The sequence below is a fragment of the Carassius carassius genome, chromosome 22 (assembly GCF_963082965.1).
Source record: "Carassius carassius chromosome 22, fCarCar2.1, whole genome shotgun sequence".
Classification (NCBI taxonomy): Eukaryota; Metazoa; Chordata; class Actinopteri; order Cypriniformes; family Cyprinidae; genus Carassius; species Carassius carassius.
The window spans coordinates 22,526,912-22,540,181 of record NC_081776.1 but is presented as its reverse complement, the minus strand read 5'-3'; the positions used below and the strand labels follow the sequence as shown (position 1 = coordinate 22,540,181).

Genomic DNA, 13,270 nt, shown 5'->3' with positions numbered 1-13,270 from the left:
TGTTGCTGGATGAGATTCAGGGAATTTACCTGGAACCTCACAGTTTTCCACAAAACATCATTTCACCTTCCCTGAAGAGGAGCTGTGGCCTTTTGCCCCCAGGAGACACAGGGAAACCCACACGGAAGGGGACAGAGAACCTCACTCTTTCTTTCTAAGCCACGGGTGTCAAACTCAGTCCCTGGAAGGCCGGAGACCTGCAGAGTTTAGATTCAAGCCTGATTGAACACACCTGATCCAACTAATCATGGCCTTCAGGATCATTTGAAAACTTTATGCCTTGTGTGTTTGAGAAGGGTTGGAAGAACACTTTACAGGGCTCGGGCCCTAAAGGAATTTAGTTTGATACCCCTGGTCTAAGCGCTCTCAGTGATCAGAAAAAAGCACCACTCTGCCCTGTGTGAGGCTCAAACTCACGACCTTCAGATTACGAGACTGATGCGCTGCCTAACTGCGCCAACGAGGCTTGAGGGCCAAAGGGCGCCCAAACAGAGAATAAGTAGCTTCTATATCCTTGCATTCAGGTGTGGCTCCAACAGGCCATCCCTAGACAAGCAAGGGTGTCAGGATGGCCGAGCGGTCTAAGGCACCAAGTTCAGGTTGCAGTTTCCCCTGGAGGCCTGGGTTCGAATCACACTTCTGACAGATCTATCCTTTGGCTGCAGACAGAGACTTTAGTCTTCTGCTACGTTGAGCCAGCAGGGCGTTAACTTTGACAAAACACAGCATTTGGCAAATGCTAGTATTCATTGGGCATGCGTTGAAGACAAGGATGAGTTTTTAGACACTTTTTGAAAATGGTTAAAGCCTAAGCTGCTCGAATTGAGATAGGCAAGCCGATCCACCAGCTGGGAACAGTCCAGGAAAAGGTCCTTGAGAGTGATTTTGTGCCTCTTTGGGATGGCACCACGAGGCGTCGTTCACTTGCAGAACGCAAGCATAGGTCTGAACCAGCGACTTTAGGTATATTGCTGCAGAGCCAGTGGTTATCTTGTAGGCAAACATCAGTATCTTGAATCTGATGCGAACAGCTATTGGTAGCCAGTGCAAAATTATAAAGAGAGGTGTGACGTGGGCTTTCTTTGGCTCGTTGAAGACCACTCTCGCTGCTGCATCCTGGATCAGTTGCAGAGGCTTGATAGTACGTGCCGGAAGACCCGCCAAGGGAGCATAACAGTAGCCCAGTCTGGAGAAAACAAAGAGCTTGGACAAGGAGTTGTGTGGACTGCTCTGATCGGAAGGGTCAAATCTTCCGAACGTTGTATAAGGTAAATCTGCAGGACCGGGCCAGTGCAGCAATATGGCCTTTGAAACTTCACAAAACCTCAGGACGACGTGGCCATGTGTTACATGACTATGAGAGGGATTCTATTACTGCCTTCATGCAGTGTTAGCCAGCATGAATGCAAAATTTTCACTTCATTGTATATGAAAGGATGCCACGGGTCTACACGCAATGTCGCTGGATGAGATTCAGGGAATTTCCCTGGAACCTCACAGTTTTCCACAAAACATCATTTCACCTTCCCTGAAGAGGAGCTGTGGCATTTTGCCCCCAGGAGACACAGGGAAACCCACACGGAAGGGGACAGAGAACCTCACTCTTTCTTTCTTAGCCACGGGTGTCAAACTCTGTCCCTGGAAGGTCGGAGACCTGCAGAGTTTAGATTCAAGCCTGATTGAACACACCTGATCCAACTAATCACGGCCTTCAGGCTCATTTGAAAACTATATGCCTTGTGTGTTTGAGAAGGGTTGGAAGAACACTCTACAGGGCTCGGGCCCTAAAGGAATTTAGTTTGATACCCCTGGTCTAAGCGCTCTCAGTAATCAGAAAAAAAGCACCACTCTGCCCCATGTGAGGCTCGAACTCACGACCTTCAGATTATGAGACTGACGCGCTGCCTAACTGCGCCAACGAGGCTTGTGGGCTAAAGGGCACCCAAACAGAGAATAAGTAGCTTCTAGATCCGTGCATTCAGGTGTGGTTCCAACAGGCCATCCCTAGCCAACCAAGTGTGTCAGGATGGCCGAGCGGTCTAAGGCGCTGCGTTCAGGTCGCAGTCTCCCCTGGAGGCGTGGGTTCGAATCCCACTTCTGACAGATCTATCCTTTGGCTGCAGACAGAGACTTCAGTCTTCTGCTACGTTGAGCCAGCAGGGCGTTAACTTTGACAAAACACAGCATTTGGCAAATGCTAGTATTCATTGGGCAGGCGTTGAAGACAAGGATGAGTTTTTAGACACTTTTTGAAAATGGTTAAAGCCTCCGCTGATTGAATTGAGATAGGCAAGCCGATCCACCAGCTGGGAACAGTCCAGGAAAAGGTCCTTGAGAGTGATTTTGTGCCTCTTTGGGATGGCACCACGAGGCGTCGTTCACTTGCAGAACGCAAGCATAGGTCTGAACCAGCGACTTTAGGTATATTGCTGCAGAGCCAGTGGTTATCTTGTAGGCAAACATCAGTATCTTGAATCTGATGCGAACAGCTATTGGTAGCCAGTGCAAAATTATGAAGAGAGGTGTGACGTGAGCTTTCTTTGGCTCGTTGAAGACCACTCTCGCTGCTGCATCCTGGATCAGTTGCAGAGGCTTGATAGTAGAAGACCTGCCAAGGAAGACCGGAAGACCCGCCAAGGGAGCATAACAGTAGCCCAGTCTGGAGAAAACAAAGAGCTTGGACAAGGAGTTGTGTGGCCTGCTCTGATTGGAAGGGTCTAATCTCCCGAACGTTGTATAAGGCAAATCTGCAGGACTGGGCCAGTGCAGCAATATGGCCTTTGAAACTTCACAAAACCTCAGGACGACGTGGCCATGTGTTACATGAATATGAGAGGGATTCTATTACTGCCTTCATGCAGTGTTAGCCAGCATGAATGCAGAATTTTCACTTCATTGTATATGAAAGGATGGCACGGGTCTACACGCAATGTCGCTGGATGAGATTCAGGGAATTTACCTGGAACCTCACAGTTTTCCACAAAACCTCATTTCACCTGCCCTGAAGAGGAGCTGTGGCATTTTGCCCCCAGGAGACACAGGGAAACCCACACGGAAGGGGAAAGAGAACCTCACTCTTTCTTTCTTAGCCACGGGTGTCAAACTCAGTCCCTGGAACGACGAGGCGTCGTTCACTTGCAGAACGCAAGCATAGGTCTGAACCAGCGACTTTAGGTATATTGCTGCAGAGCCAGTGGTTATCTTGTAGGCAAACATCAGTGTCTTGAATCTGATGCGAACAGCTATTGGTAGCCAGTGCAAAATTATGAAGAGAGGTGTGACGTGGGCTTTCTTTGGCTCGTTTAAGACCACTCTCGCTGCTGCATCCTGGATCAGTTGCAGAGGCTTGATAGTACGTGCCGGAAGACCCGCCAAGGGAGCATAACAGTAGCCCAGTCTGGAGAAAACAAAGAGCTTGGACAAGGAGTTGTGTGGCCTGCTCTGATCGGAAGGGTCTAATCTTCCGAACTTTGTATAAGGCAAATCTGCAGGACCGGGCCAGTGCAGCAATATGGCCATTGAAACTTCACAAAACCTCAGGAGGATGTGGCCATGTGTTACATGAATATGAGAGGGATGCTATTACTGCCTTCATTCAGTGTTAGCCAGCATGAATGCAGTATTTTCACTTCATTGTGTACAAAAGGATGGCACGGGTCTACACGCAATGCCGCTGGATGAGATTCAGGGAATTTACCTGGAACCTCACAGTTTTGAACAAAACATCATTTCACCTGCCCTGAAGAGGAGCTGTGGCCTTTTGCCCCCAGGAGACACAGGGAAACCCACACGGAAGGGGACAGAGAACCTCACTCTTTCTTTCTAAGCCACGGGTGTCAAACTCAGTCCCTGGAAGGCCGGAGACCTGCAGAGTTTAGATTCAAGCCTGATTGAACACAGTTGATCCAACTAATCATGGCCTTCAGGCTCATTTGAAAACTACATGCCTTGTGTGTTTGAGAAGGGTTGGAACAACACTCTACAGGGCTCGGGCCCTAAAGGAATTTAGTTTGATACCCCTGGTCTAAGCGCTCTAAGTGATCAAAAAAAAAAGCACCACTCTGCCCCGTGTGAGGCTCGAACTCACGACCTTCAGATTATGTGACTGACACGCTGGCTAACTGCGCCAACGAGGCTTGTGGGCTAAAGGGCGCCCAAACAGAGAATAAGTAGCTTCTAGATCCTTGCATTCAGGTGTGGCTCCAACAGGCCATCCCTGGCCAATCAAGGGTGTCAGGATGGCCGAGCGGTCTAAGGTGCTGCGTTCAGGTCGCAGTCTCCCCTGGAGGCGTGGGTTCGAATCCCACTTCTGACAGATCTATCCTTTGGCTGCAGACAGAGACTTCAGTCTTCTGCTACGTTGAGCCGGCAGGACTTTAACTTTGACAAAACACAGCATTTGGCAAATGCTAGTATTCATTGGGCAGGCGTTGAAGACAAGGATGAGTTTTTAGACACTTTTTGAAAATGGTTAAAGCCTCCGCTGCTCGAATTGAGATAGGCAAGCCGATGCACCAGCTGGGAACAATCCAGGAAAAGGTCCTTGAGAGTGATTTTGTGCCTCTTTGGGATGGCACCACGAGACGTCGTTCACTTGCAGAACGCAAGCATAGGTCTGAACCAGCGACTTAAGGTATATTGCTGCAGAGCCAGTGGTTATCTTGTAGGCAAACATCAGTATCTTGAATCTGATGCGAATAGCTATTGGTAGCCAGTGCAAAATTATGAAGAGAGGTGTGACGTGGGCTTTCTTTGGCTCGTTGAAGACCACTCTCGCTGCTGCATCCTGGATCAGTTGCAGAGGCTTGATAGTACGTGCCGGAAGACCCGCCAAGGGAGCATAACAGTAGCCCAGTCTGGAGAAAACAAAGAGCTTGGGCAAGGAGTTGTGTGGCCTGCTCTGATCGGAAGGGTCTAATCTTCCGAACGTTGTATAAGGCAAATCTGCAGGACCGGGCCAGTGCAGCAATATGGCCTTTGAAACTTCACAAAACCTCAGGAGGATGTGGCCATGTGTTACATGAATATGAGAGGGATGCTATTACTGCCTTCATTCAGTGTTAGCCAGCATGAAGGCAGAATTTTCACTTTATTTTATATAAAAGGATGGCACGGGTCTACACGCAAGGTCGCTGGATGAGATTCAGGGAATTTACCTGGAACCCCACAGTTTTCCACAAAACATCATTTCACCTGCCCTGAAGAGGAGCTGTGGCCTTTTGCCCCCCAGGAGACACAGGGAAACCCACACGGAAGGGGACAGAGAACCTCACTCTTTCTTTCTAAGCCACGGGTGTCAAACTCAGTCCCTGGAAGGCCGGAGACCTGCAGAGTTTAGATTCAAGCTTGATTGAACACACCTTATCCAACTAATCATGGCCTTCAGGCTCATTTTAAAACTACATGCCTTGTGTGTTTGAGATGGTTTGGAATAACACTCTACAGGGCTCGGGCCTTAAAGGAATTTAGTTTGATACCCCTGGTCTAAGCGCTCTCAGTGATCAGAAAAAAAAGCACCACTCTGCCCCGTGTGAGGCTCGAACTCACAACCTTCAGATTATGAGACTGACGCGCTGCCTAACTCCGCCAACGAGACTTGTGCGCTGAGGGGCGCCCAAACAGAGAATAAGTAGCTTCTAGATCCGTGCATTCAGGTGTGGCTCCAACAGGCCATCCCTAGCCAACCAAGTGTGTCTGGATGGCCGAGCGGTCTAAGGCGCTGCGTTCAGGTCGCAGTCTCCCCTGGAGGCGTGGGTTCGAATCCCACTTCTGACAGATCTATCCTTTGGCTGCAGACAGAGACTTCAGTCTTCTGCTACGTTGAGCCAGCAGGACGTTAACTTTGACAAAACACAGCATTTGGCAAATGCTAGTATTCATTGGGCAGGCGTTGAAGACAAGGATGAGTTTTTAGACACTTTTTGAAAATGGTTAAAGCCTCCGCTGCTCGAATTGAGATAGGCAAGCCGATGCACCAGCTGGGAACAGTCCAGGAAAAGGTCCTTGAGAGTGATTTTGTGCCTCTTTGGGATGGCACCACGAGGCGTCGTTCACTTGCAGAACGCAAGCATAGGTCTGAACCAGCGACTTTAGGTATATTGCTGCAGAGCCAGTGGTTATCTTGTAGGCAAACATCAGTATCTTGAATCTGACGCGAACAGCTATTGGTAGCCAGTGCAAAATTATGAAGAGAGGTGTGACGTGGGCTTTCTTTGGCTCGTTGAAGACCACTCTCGCTGCTGCATCCTGGATCAGTTGCAGAGGCTTGATAGTACGTGCCGGAAGACCCGCCAAGGGAGCATAACAGTAGCCCAGTCTGGAGAAAACAAAGAGTTTGGACAAGGAGTTGTGTGGCCTGCTCTGATCGGAAGGGTCTAATCTCCCGAACGTTGTATAAGGCAAATCTGCAGGACCGGGGCAGTGCAGCAATATGGCCTTTGAAACTTCACAAAACCTCAGGACGACGTGGCCATGTGTTACATGAATATGAGAGGGATTCTATTACTGCCTTCATGCAGTGTTAGCCAGCATAAATGCAGAATTTTCACTTCATTGTATATGAAAGGATGGCACGGATCTACACACAATGTCGCTGGATGAGATTCAGGGTTCTTACCTGGAACCTCACAGTTTTCCACAAAACATCATTTCACCTGCCCTGAAGAGGAGCTGTGGCATTTTGCCCCCAGGAGACACAGGGAAACCCACACGGAAGGGGACAGAGAACCTCACTCTTTCTTTCTTAGCCACGGGTGTCCAACTCAGTCCCTGGAACGACGAGGCGTCGTTCACTTGCAGAACGCAAGCATAGGTCTGAACCAGCGACTTTAGGTATATTGCTGCAGAGCCAGTGGTTATCTTGTAGGCAAACATCAGTATCTTGAATCTGATGCGAATAGCTATTGGTAGCCAGTGCAAAATTATGAAGAGAGGTGTGAAGTGGGCTTTCTTTGGCTCGTTGAAGACCACTCTCGCTGCTGCATCCTGGATCAGTTGCAGAGGCTTGATAGTACGTGCCGGAAGACCCGCCAAGGGAGCATAACAGTAGCCCAGTCTGGAGAAAACAAAGAGCTTGGACAAGGAGTTGTGTGGCCTGCTCTGATCGGAAGGGTCTAATCTTCCGAACGTTGTATAAGGCAAATCTGCAGGACCGGGCCAGTGCAGCAATATGGCCTTTGAAACTTCACAAAACCTCAGGAGGATGTGGTCATGTGTTACATGAATATGAGAGGGATGCTATTACTGCCTTCATTCAGTGTTAGCCAGCATGAATGCAGAATTTTCACTTAATTGTATACAAAAGGATGGCACGGGTCTACACGCAATGCCGCTGGATGAGATTCAGGGAATTTACCTGGAACCTAACAGTTTTGAACAAAACATCATTTCACCTGCCCTGAAGAGGAGCTGTGGCCTTTTGCCCCGAGGAGACACAGGGAAACCCACACGAAAGGGGACAGAGAACCTCACTCTTTCTTTCTAAGCCACGGGTGTCAAACTCAGTCCCTGGAAGGCCGGAGACCTGCAGAGTTTAGATTCAAGCCTGATTGAACACACCTGATCCAACTAATCATGGCCTTCAGGCTCATTTGAAAACTACATGCCTTGTGTGTTTGAGAAGGGTTGGAACAACACTCTACAGGGCTCGGGCCCTAAAGAAATTTAGTTTGATACCCCTGGTCTAAGCGATCAGAAAAAAAGCACCACTCTGCCCCGTGTGAGGCTGGAACTCACGACCTTCAGATTATGTGACTGACACGCTGGCTAACTGCGCCAACGAGGCTTGTGGGCTAAAGTGCAGCAATATGGCCTTTGAAACTTCACAAAACCTCAGGAGGATGTGGCCATGTGTTACATGAATATGAGAGGGATGCTATTACTGCCTTCATTCAGTGTTAGCCAGCATGAAGGCAGAATTTTCACTTCATTTTATATAAAAGGATGGCACGGGTCTACACGCAAGGTCGCTGGATGAGATTCAGGGAATTTACCTGGAACCCCACAGTTTTCCACAAAACATCATTTCACCTGCCCTGAAGAGGAGCTGTGGCCTTTTGCCCCCCAGGAGACACAGGGAAACCCACACGGAAGGGGACAGAGAACCTCACTCTTTCTTTCTAAGCCACGGGTGTCAAACTCAGTCCCTGGAAGGCCGGATACCTGCAGAGTTTAGATTCAAGCCTGATTGAACACACCTGATCCAACTAATCATGGCCTTCAGGCTCATTTGAAAACTACATGCCTTGTGTGTTTGAGAAGGGTTGGAACAACACTCTACAGGGCTCGGGCCCTAAAGGAATTTAGTTTGATACCCCTGGTCTAAGCACTCTCAGTGATCAGAAAAAAAGCACCACTCTGCCCCGTGTGAGGCTCGAACTCACAAACTTCAGATTATGAGACTGATGCGCTGCCTAACTGCACCAACGAGGCTTGTGGGCTAAAGGGCGCCCAAACAGAGAATAAGTAGCTTCTAGATCCTTGCATTCAGGTGTGGCTCCAACAGGCCATCTCTAGCCAATCAAGGGTGTCAGGATGGCCGAGCGGTCTAAGTCGCTGCGTTTAGGTTGCAGTCTCCCCTGGAGGCTTGGGTTCGAATCCCACTTCTGACAGATCTATCCTTTGGCTGCAGACAGAGACTTCAGTCTTCTGCTACGTTGAGCCAGCAGGACGTTAACTTTGACAAAACACAGCATTTGGCAAATGCTAGTATTCATTGGGCAGGCGTTGAAGACAAGGATGAGTTTTTAGACACTTTTTGAAAATGGTTAAAGCCTCCGCTGCTCGAATTGAGATAGGCAAGCCGATGCACCAGCTGGGAACAGTCCAGGAAAATGTCCTTGAGAGTGATTTTGTGCCTCTTTGGGATGGCACCACGAGGCGTTGTTCACTTGCAGAATGCAAGCATAGGTCTGAACCAGCGACTTTAGGTATATTGCTGCAGAGCTAGTGGTTATCTTGTAGGCAAACATCATTATCTTGAATCTGATGCGAACAGCTATTGGTAGCCAGTGCAAAATTATGAAGAGAGGTGTGACTTGGGTTTTCTTTGGCTCGTTGAAGACCACTCTCGCTGCTGCATCCTGGATCAGTTGCAGAGGCTTGATAGTACGTGCCGGAAGACCCGCCAAGGGAGCATAACAGTAGCCCAGTCTGGAGAAATCAAAGAGCTTGGACAAGGAGTTGTGTGGCCTGCTCTGATCGGAAGGGTCTAATCTTCCGAACTTTGTATAAGGCAAATCTGAAGGACCGGGCCAGTGCAGCAATATGGCCTTTGAAACTTCACAAAAGCTCAGGAGGATGTGGCCATGTGTTACATGAATATGAGAGGGATGCTATTACTGCCTTCATTCAGTGTTAGCCAGCATGAATGCGGAATTTTCACTTCATTGTATATAAAAGGATGGCACGGGTCTATACGCAATGTCGCTGGATAAGATTCAGGGAATTTACCTGGAACCTCACAGTTTTCCACAAAACATCATTTCACCTGCCCTGAAGAGGAGCTGTGGCCTTTTGCCCCCAGGAGGCACAGGGAAACCCACACGGAAGGGGACAGAGAACCTCACTCTTTCTTTCTAAGCCACAGGTGTCAAACTCAGTCCCTGGAAGGCCGGATACCTGCAGAGTTTAGATTCAAGCTTGATTGAACACACCTGATCCAACTAATCATGGCCTTCAGGCTCATTTGAAAACTACATGCCTTGTGTGTTTGAGAAGGGTTGGAACAACACTCTACAGGGCTCGGGCCCTAAAGGAATTTAGTTTGATACCCCTGGTCTAAGCGCTCTCAGTGATCAGAAAAAAAGCACCAATCTGCCCCGTGTGAGGCTCGAACTCACGACCTTCAGATTATGAGACTGACGCGCTGCCTAACTGCGCCAACGAGGCTTGTGGGATAAAGGGCGCCCAAACAGAGAATAAGTAGCTTCTAGATCCTTGCATTCAGGTGTGGCTCCAACAGGCCATCCCTAGCCAAGCAAGGGTGTCAGGATGGCCGAGCGGTCTAAGGCGTCGAGTTCAGGTCGCAGTCTCCCCTGGAGGCGTGGGTTCGAATCACACTTCTGACAGATCTATCCTTTGGCTGCAGACAGAGACTTCAGTCTTCTGCTACGTTGAGCCAGCAGGGCGTTAACTTTGACAAAACACAGCATTTGGCAAGTGCTAGTATTCATTGGGCAGGCGATGAAGACAAGGATGAGTTTTTAGACACTTTTTGAATATGGTTAAAGCCTCCGCTGATTGAATTGAGATAGGCAAGCCGATCCACCAGCTGGGAACAGTCCAGGAAAATGTCCTTGAGAGTGATTTTGTGCCTCTTTGGGATGGCACCACGAGGCGTCGTTCACTTGCAGAACGCAAGCATAGGTCTGAACCAGCGACTTTAGGTATATTGCTGCAGAGCCAGTGGTTATCTTGTAGGCAAACGTCAGTATCTTGAATCTGATGCGAACAGCTATTGGTAGCCAGTGCAAAATTATGAAGAGAGGTGTGACGTGGGCTTTCTTTGGCTCGTTGAAGACCACTCTCGCTGCTGCATCCTGGATCAGTTGCAGAGGCTTGATAGTACGTGCCGGAAGACCCGCCAAGGGAGCATAACAGTAGCCCAGTCTGGAGAAAACAAAGAGCTTGGACAAGGAGTTGTGTGGCCTGCTCTGATCGGAAGGGTCTAATCTCCCGAACGTTGTATAAGGCAAATCTGCAGGACCGGGCCAGTGCAGCAATATGGCATTTGAAACTTCACAAAACCTCAGGACGAAGTGACCATGTGTTACATGAATATGAGAGAGATTCTATTACTGCCTTCATGCAGTGTTAGCCAGCATGAATGCAGAATTTTCACTTCATTGTATATGAAAGGATGGCACGGGTCTACACGCAATATCGCTGGATGAGATTCAGGGAATTTACCTGGAACCTCACAGTTTTCCACAAAACATCATTTCACCTGCCCTGAAGAGGAGCTGTGGCATTTTGCCCCCAGGAGACACAGGGAAACCCACACGGAAGGGGACAGAGAACCTCACTCTTTCTTTCTTAGCCACGGGTGTCCAACTCAGTCCCTGGAACGACGAGGCGTCGTTCACTTGCAGAACGCAAGCATAGGTCTGAACCAGCGACTTTAGGTATATTGCTGCAGAGCCAGTGGTTATCTTGTAGGCAATTATCAGTATCTTGAATCTGATGCGAATAGCTATTGGTAGCCAGTGCAAATTTATGAAGAGAGGTGTGACGTGGGCTTTCTTTGGCTCGTTGAAGACCACTCTCGCTGCTGCATCCTGGATCAGTTGCAGAGGCTTGATAGTACGTGCCGGAAGACCCGCCAAGGGAGCATAACAGTAGCCCAGTCTGGAGAAAACAAAGAGCTTGGACAAGGAGTTGTGTGGCCTGCTCTGATCGGAAGGGTCTAATCTTCCGAACGTTGTATAAGGCAAATCTGCAGGACCGGGCCAGTGCAGCAATATGGCCTTTGAAACTTCACAAAACCTCAGGAGGATGTGGCCATGTGTTACATGAATATGAGAGGTATGCTATTACTGCCTTCATTCAGTGTTAGCCAGCATGAATGCAGAATTTTCACTTCATTGTATATAAAAGGATGGCACGGGTCTACACGCAATGTCGCTGGATGAGATTCAGGGAATTTACCTGGAACCTCACAGTTTTCCACAAAACATCATTTCACCTGCCCTGAAGAGGAGCTGTGGCCTTTTGCCCCCAGGAGGCACAGGGAAACCCACACGGAAGGGGACAGAGAACCTCACTCTTTCTTTCTAAGCCACGGGTGTCAAACTCAGTCCCTGGAAGGCCGGAGACCTGCAGAGTTTAGATTCAAGCCTGATTGAACACACCTGATCCAACTAATCATGGCCTTCAGGCTCATTTGAAAACTACATGCCTTGTGTGTTTGAGAAGGGTTGGAACAACACTCTACAGGGCTCGGGCCCTAAAGGAATTTAGTTTGATACCCCTGGTCTAAGCACTCTCAGTGATCAGAAAAAAAGCACCACTCTGCCCCGTGTGAGGCTCGAACTCACGACCTTCAGATTATGAGACTGATGCACTGCCTAACTGCACCAACGAGGCTTGTGGGCTAAAGGGCGCCCAAACAGAGAATAAGTAGCTTCTAGATCCTTGCATTCAGGTCTGGCTCCAACAGGCCATCCCTAGCCAATCAAGGGTGTCAGGATGGCCGAGCGGTCTAAGTCGCTGCGTTTAGGTCGCAGTCTCCCCTGGAGGCTTGGGTTCGAATCCCACTTCTGACAGATCTATCCTTTGGCTGCAGACAGAGACTTCAGTCTTCTGCTACGTTGAGCCAGCAGGATGTTAACTTTGACAAAACACAGCATTTGGCAAATGCTAGTATTCATTGGGCAGGCGTTGAAGACAAGGATGAGTTTTTAGACACTATTTGAAAATGGTTAAAGCCTGCTTCACCAGCTGGGAACAGACCAGGAAAATGTCCTTGAGAGTGATTTTGTGCCTCTTTGGGATGGCACCACGAGGCGTCGTTCACTTGCAGAACGCAAGCATAGGTCTGAACCAGCGACTTTAGGTATATTGCTGCAGAGCTAGTGGTTATCTTGTAGGCAAACATCATTATCTTGAATCTGATGCGAACAGCTATTGGTAGCCAGTGCAAAATTATGAAGAGAGGTGTGACGTGGGTTTTCTTTGGCTCGTTGAAGACCACTCTCGCTGCTGCATCCTGGATCAGTTGCAGAGGCTTGATAGTACGTGCCGGAAGACCCGCCAAGGGAGCATAACAGTAGCCCAGTCTGGAGAAAAGAAAGAGCTTGGACAAGGAGTTGTGTGGCCTGCTCTGATCGGAAGGGTCTAATCTTCCGAACTTTGTATAAGGCAAATCTGCAGGACCGGGCCAGTGCAGCAATATGGCCTTTGAAACTTCACAAAAGCTCAGGAGGATGTGGCCATGTGTTACATGAATATGAGAGGGATGCTATTACTGCCTTCATTCAGTGTTAGCCAGCATGAATGCGGAATTTTCACTTCATTGTATATAAAAGGATGGCACGGGTCTACACGCAATGTCGCTGGATGAGATTCAGGGAATTTACCTGGAACCTCACAGTTTTCCACAAAACATCATTTCACCTGCCCTGAAGAGGAGCTGTGGCCTTTTGCCCCCAGGAGGCACAGGGAAACCCACACGGAAGGGGACAGAGAACCTCACTCTTTCTTTCTAAGCCACGGGTGTCAAACTCAGTCCCTGGAAGGCCGGAGACCTGCAGAGTTTAGATTCAAGCCTGAT

At 48.9% G+C, this 13,270-nt stretch overlaps 9 non-coding genes across 9 annotated transcripts; 4 read left to right on the top strand and 5 right to left on the bottom strand.

Moving 5' to 3' along the window:
- Positions 1–392: 392 nt before the first annotated feature.
- On the bottom strand, positions 393–466 carry trnat-cgu (transfer RNA threonine (anticodon CGU)). The gene has a single exon. It is a non-coding gene; the product is annotated as a tRNA-Thr (tRNA).
- A 1,384-nt stretch (positions 467–1,850) lies between these two features.
- trnam-cau (transfer RNA methionine (anticodon CAU)) lies at positions 1,851–1,924 on the bottom strand. Its single transcript has one exon. It is a non-coding gene; the product is annotated as a tRNA-Met (tRNA).
- Positions 1,925–2,020: 96 nt separating this feature from the next.
- Positions 2,021–2,103, top strand: trnal-cag (transfer RNA leucine (anticodon CAG)). Its single transcript has one exon. It is a non-coding gene; the product is annotated as a tRNA-Leu (tRNA).
- Positions 2,104–4,232: 2,129 nt separating this feature from the next.
- trnal-cag (transfer RNA leucine (anticodon CAG)) lies at positions 4,233–4,315 on the top strand. The gene has a single exon. It is a non-coding gene; the product is annotated as a tRNA-Leu (tRNA).
- A 1,377-nt stretch (positions 4,316–5,692) lies between these two features.
- On the top strand, positions 5,693–5,775 carry trnal-cag (transfer RNA leucine (anticodon CAG)). Its single transcript has one exon. It is a non-coding gene; the product is annotated as a tRNA-Leu (tRNA).
- A 2,581-nt stretch (positions 5,776–8,356) lies between these two features.
- On the bottom strand, positions 8,357–8,430 carry trnam-cau (transfer RNA methionine (anticodon CAU)). The gene has a single exon. It is a non-coding gene; the product is annotated as a tRNA-Met (tRNA).
- A 1,384-nt stretch (positions 8,431–9,814) lies between these two features.
- Positions 9,815–9,888, bottom strand: trnam-cau (transfer RNA methionine (anticodon CAU)). The gene has a single exon. It is a non-coding gene; the product is annotated as a tRNA-Met (tRNA).
- Positions 9,889–12,010: 2,122 nt separating this feature from the next.
- Positions 12,011–12,084, bottom strand: trnam-cau (transfer RNA methionine (anticodon CAU)). The gene has a single exon. It is a non-coding gene; the product is annotated as a tRNA-Met (tRNA).
- Positions 12,085–12,180: 96 nt separating this feature from the next.
- Positions 12,181–12,263, top strand: trnal-uag (transfer RNA leucine (anticodon UAG)). The gene has a single exon. It is a non-coding gene; the product is annotated as a tRNA-Leu (tRNA).
- Positions 12,264–13,270: the final 1,007 nt, after the last annotated feature.